Consider the following 6,000-nt stretch of genomic DNA (forward strand, 5'->3'; position numbering starts at 1 on the left):
ATCTGGGGGCTCAGTGTCTGTCTGGGGGTCCCCATGATAACTCACCTCTCGAGGGTCTGTGTTTTATCTGGGGGCTCAGTGTCTGTCTGGGGGTTCCCATGATAGCTCACCTCCTGGATGTGTGATATTTGAAGGCTCATTGTCTAGGGGTCTCCATGATAACTCACCTCCTGAGGGTCTGTGTGATATTTGAGGTCTTAGTGTCCAGGGGTCTCTATAGTAACTCACCTCCTGAGGATCTGTGAAATATTTGGGGGCTCAGTGTCCAGGGGTCTCTATAGTAACTCACCTCCTGGATGTGTGATATTTGGGGGCACAGTGTCCAGGGGTCTCTATAGTAACTCACCTCCTGGATGTGTGATATTTGGGGGCTCAGTGTCCAGGGGTCTCTATAGTAACTCACCTCCTGGATGTGTGATATTTGGGGGCCCAGTGTCCAGGGGTCTCTATAGTAACTCACCTCCTGGATGTGTGATATTTGGGGGCTCAGTGTCTAGAGGTCTCTAGTAACTCACCTCCTGAGGGTCTGTGTGATATTAGGGGGCTCAGTGTCAAGGGGTCTCTATAGTAACTCACCTCCTGGGGGTCTGTGTGATATTTGGGGTTCAGTGTCAAGGGGTCTCTATAGTAACTCACCTCCTGAGGGTCTGTGTGATATTTGGGGGGCTTAGTGTCAAGGGATCTCTATAGTAACTCACCTCCTGAGGATCTGTGTGATATTTGGGGGCTCAGTGTCCAGGGCTCTCTATAGTAACTCACCTCCTGGATGTGTGATATTTGGGGGCCCAGTGTCCAGGGGTCTCTATAGTAACTCACCTCCTGGATGTGTGATATTTGGGGGCCCAGTGTCCAGGGGTCTCTATAGTAACTCACCTCCTGGATGTGTGATATTTGGGGGCCCAGTGTCCAGGGGTCTCTATAGTAACTCACCTCCTGGATGTGTGATATTTGGGGGCCCAGTGTCCAGGGGTCTCTATAGTAACTCACCTCCTGGATGTGTGATATTTGGGGGCTCAGTGTCTAGGGGTCTCTAGTAACTCACCTCCTGAGGGTCTGTGTGATATTAGGGGGCTCAGTGTCAAGGGGTCTCTATAGTAACTCACCTCCTGGGGGTCTGCGTGATATTTGGGGTTCAGTGTCAAGGGGTCTCTATAGTAACACACCTCCTGAGGGTCTGTGTGATATTTGGGGGGCTTAGTGTCAAGGGATCTCTATAGTAACTCACCTCCTGAGGGTCTGTGTGATATTTGGGGGCTTAGTGTCAAGGGGTCTCTATAGTAACTCACCTCCTGAGGGTCTGTGTGATATTTGGGGGCTTAGTGTCAAGGGGTCTCTATAGTAACTCACCTCCTGAGGGTCTGTGTGATATTTGGGGGCTTAGTGTCAAGGGGTCTCTATAGTAACTCACCTCCTGAGGATCTGTGTGATATTTGGGGGCTCAGTGTCCAGGGCTCTCTATAGTAACTCACCTCCTGGATGTGTGATATTTGAGGGCACAGTGTCCAGGGGTCTCTATAGTAACTCACCTCCTGGATGTGTGATATTTGGGGGCTCAGTGTCCAGGGGTCTCTATAGTAACTCACCTCCTGGATGTGTGATATTTGGGGGCCCAGTGTCCAGGGGTCTCTATAGTAACTCACCTCCTGGATGTGTGATATTTGGGGGCTCAGTGTCTAGGGGTCTCTAGTAACTCACCTCCTGAGGGTCTGTGTGATATTAGGGGGCTCAGTGTCAAGGGGTCTCTATAGTAACTCACCTCCTGGGGGTCTGCGTGATATTTGGGGTTCAGTGTCAAGGGGTCTCTATAGTAACTCACCTCCTGGATGTGTGATATTTGGGGGCCCAGTGTCCAGGGGTCTCTATAGTAACTCACCTCCTGGATGTGTGATATTTGGGGGCTCAGTGTCTAGGGGTCTCTAGTAACTCACCTCCTGAGGGTCTGTGTGATAATAGGGGGCTCAGTGTCAAGGGGTCTCTATAGTAACTCACCTCCTGAGGGTCTGTGTGATATTTGGGGGGCTTAGTGTCAAGGGATCTCTATAGTAACTCACCTCCTGAGGGTCTGTGTGATATTTGGGGGCTTAGTGTCAAGGGGTCTCTATAGTAACTCACCTCCTGAGGGTCTGTGTGATATTAGGGGGCTCAGTGTCAAGGGGTCTCTATAGTAACTCACCTCCTGAGGGTCTGTGTGATATTTGGGGGCTTAGTGTCAAGGGGTCTCTATAGTAACTCACCTCCTGAGGGTCTGTGTGATATTTGGGGGCTTAGTGTCAAGGGGTCTCTATAGTAACTCACCTCCTGGGGGTCTGTGTGATATTTGGGGGCTCAGTGTCAAGGGGTCTCTATAGTAACTCACCTCCTGGATGTGTGATATTTGGGGGCTCGGTGTCTAAGGGTCTCCATGGTAACCCACCTCCTGAGGGTCTGTGTGATATTAGGGGGCTCAGTGTCAAGGGGTCTCTATAGTAACTCACCTCCTGAGGGTCTGTGTGATATTTGGGGGGCTTAGTGTCAAGGGATCTCTATAGTAACTCACCTCCTGAGGGTCTGTGTGATATTTGGGGGCTTAGTGTCAAGGGGTCTCTATAGTAACTCACCTCCTGAGGGTCTGTGTGATATTTGGGGGCTTAGTGTCAAGGGGTCTCTATAGTAACTCACCTCCTGAGGGTCTGTGTGATATTTGGGGGCTTAGTGTCAAGGGGTCTCTATAGTAACTCACCTCCTGAGGGTCTGTGTGATATTTGTGGGCTTAGTGTCAAGGGGTCTCTATAGTAACTCACCTCCTGGGGGTCTGTGTGATATTAGGGGGCTCAGTGTCAAGGGGTCTCTATAGTAACTCACCTCCTGGGGGTCTGCATGATATTTGGGGGGCTTATTGTCAAGGGATCTCTATAGTAACTCACCTCCTGAGGGTCTGTGTGATATTTGGGGGGCTTATTGTCAAGGGATCTCTATAGTAACTCACCTCCTGAGGGTCTGTGTGATATTTGGGGGCTTAGTGTCAAGGGGTCTCTATAGTAACTCACCTCCTGAGGGTCTGTGTGATATTTGGGGGCTTAGTGTCAAGGGGTCTCTATAGTAACTCACCTCCTGAGGGTCTGTGTGATATTTGGGGGCTTAGTGTCAAGGGGTCTCTATAGTAACTCACCTCCTGAGGATCTGTGTGATATTTGGGGGCTCAGTGTCCAGGGCTCTCTATAGTAACTCACCTCCTGGATGTGTGATATTTGGGGGCACAGTGTCCAGGGGTCTCTATAGTAACTCACCTCCTGGATGTGTGATATTTGGGGGCTCAGTGTCCAGGGGTCTCTATAGTAACTCACCTCCTGGATGTGTGATATTTGGGGGCCCAGTGTCCAGGGGTCTCTATAGTAACTCACCTCCTGGATGTGTGATATTTGGGGGCTCAGTGTCTAGGGGTCTCTAGTAACTCACCTCCTGAGGGTCTGTGTGATATTTGGGGGCTTAGTGTCAAGGGGTCTCTATAGTAACTCACCTCCTGAGGGTCTGTGTGATATTTGGGGGCTTAGTGTCAAGGGGTCTCTATAGTAACTCACCTCCTGGGGGTCTGTGTGATATTAGGGGGCTCAGTGTCAAGGGGTCTCTATAGTAACTCACCTCCTGGGGGTCTGCATGATATTTGGGGTTCAGTGTCAAGGGGTCTCTATAGTAACTCACCTCCTGAGGGTCTGTGTGATATTTGGGGGGCTTAGTGTCAAGGGATCTCTATAGTAACTCACCTCCTGAGGGTCTGTGTGATATTTGGGGGCTTAGTGTCAAGGGGTCTCTATAGTAACTCACCTCCTGAGGGTCTGTGTGATATTTGGGGGCTTAGTGTCAAGGGGTCTCTATAGTAACTCACCTCCTGAGGGTCTGTGTGATATTTGGGGGCTTAGTGTCAAGGGGTCTCTATAGTAACTCACCTCCTGGGGGTCTGTGTGATATTTGGGGGCTCAGTGTCAAGGGGTCTCTATAGTAACTCACCTCCTGGATGTGTGATATTTGGGGGCTCGGTGTCTAAGGGTCTCCATGGTAACCCACCTTTTTTGCCAGTCTATCTTCAGCTACAAAACAGTGCATGTCGTTACGTCACTTCCTGTAAGGGTTTCATTGGCTTAATCTGACGTCATCAGAATGACCGTGTAGGCTATTCCGAAGCTCTGATGAAGATCCGACTCGCGATTGGCTGTTGCGTGTGTCTGTCATCACCTGAAAATAGGCGGTGCTATTTATGTTTAACCCTCCCGTGTCTAGCACTGATGTCTGTACCCAAACCGGCTATGAGGTATAAATAGCTGCCTATAACCTACCGCTGATCAGACACATGACACAGAGGTTATAATGTAAAATAATGAATAATATGACTTCTTATGTATTTTGTCTCCTATTCATATGTCAAATTGTCTATCGCTCCTGCTGAGGGCATGTAGGGACATATAGAAAACAGGTAATAAAGAGAATGTGCAAACAAGGCTGTGTGGAACTTGTTAAAGTAACAATCCAGCAGGGTTTCCACACAGCTTTGTTTGCACATTCTGTTTATTGCCTCTTTATATCTGTCCCTAAACTTCTGACTACATTAACACCTTGTTTGCTACAATTGGTTTCCAAACCTCAATCACCACTTAACAGCAGGAGGCAATCCTGGCTTGTTACAGAAGTTGACACCACTAGCCACAGTCATTTTGTTAACAAAACTATCATTGTTTTGCAGGCTATCACTCCTGCTGAGACCAATTAGGAGCAGATATGTAGCAGGGTGAGGCTTGTGAGGTCTGTAGTGTGCACTTCCAATCCTAAGAACTAGAAAACTACATAAAAAATAATGGTACTAATTATGTGTATCAATTACAGCTTTACATAAATTTGTAAATGATACACATAATTAAACAATTTATATAACAGATTAAAGGTGTTTACTGTCCCTTTAATGATACCTAGGTATCTTGTTCTGCCTATGACCAGCACTTTACAGCTGTTAGTACAAACACAAGTAGTGTAAGAGGAAAGAACGAGCTGCACACGGGGATATAAAGTCCCTGTCCAGAAGAGCTGACACTCTAATAACAGAGGAAAAGGCTTACAGACATATGATGGAGATTGGCTAATTTAATTCTCAAGGGATTGTGATAAAAAGGTTACGTTCAATAAACATAAAATAATAGTGCTCACAAAGTCTTACCTTTTTTTTAAAATATATCTATTTATTATCTATCAATCTATGTATCTATCTATCTATACAGCATCTATCTGTCTATCTATCTATCTATCTATCTATCTATCTATCTATCTATCTATACAGTATCTATCTATCTATACAGCATCTATCTATCTATCTATCTATCTATCTATCTATCTATCTATACAGTATCTATCTATCTATCTATACAGCATCTATCTATCTATATAGCATCCATCTATACAGTATCTATCTATATATACAGCATCTATCTATCTATACAGCATCTATCTATCTATCTATACAGCATCTATCTATACAGTATCTATCTATCTACCTATACAGTATCTATATTTCTATCTATCTATACAGCATCTATCTATCTATCTATGTCTCTATCTATCTATACAGCATCTATCTATTTATTTATCTATCTATACAGCATCTATCTATCTATCTATCTAAGTATCTATCTATCTATATATACAGCATCTATCTATCTATTCAGCATCTATCTATCTATACAGTATCTATCTACCTATACAGTATCTCTATCTATCTATACAGCATCTATCTATCTATGTCTCTATCTATCTATACAGCATCTATCTATTTATTTCTCTATCTATACAGCATCTATCTATCTATCTATCTATCTATATATCTATATATACAGTATCTATCTATCTATACAGTATCTATCTATCTATACAGCATCTATCTATCTATCTATACAGCATCTATCTATCTATCTATCTATCTATCTATACAGCATCTATCTATCTATACAGTATCTATCTATCTATCTATCTATCTACCTA

General features: G+C 45.1%; 1 protein-coding gene across 3 annotated transcripts in view; it reads right to left on the reverse strand.

Moving 5' to 3' along the window:
- Positions 1-4,099, reverse strand: part of ZBTB41 (zinc finger and BTB domain containing 41) — an 81,039-nt gene extending 76,940 nt beyond the window's left edge. Inside the window, exon 1 of one of the 3 annotated variants that reach the window (XM_053693790.1) lies at positions 4,042-4,099. The gene's annotated coding sequence lies outside the window, so the exon portion shown is untranslated. Of the gene's footprint in view, positions 1-2,356; positions 2,416-3,984 lie in introns of those variants that run through there. The other 2 variants (XM_053693789.1, XM_053693791.1) reach the window with 2 other exon arrangements.
- Positions 4,100-6,000: the final 1,901 nt, after the last annotated feature.

The sequence above is a fragment of the Bombina bombina genome, chromosome 10 (assembly GCF_027579735.1).
Source record: "Bombina bombina isolate aBomBom1 chromosome 10, aBomBom1.pri, whole genome shotgun sequence".
Classification (NCBI taxonomy): domain Eukaryota; kingdom Metazoa; phylum Chordata; class Amphibia; order Anura; family Bombinatoridae; genus Bombina; species Bombina bombina.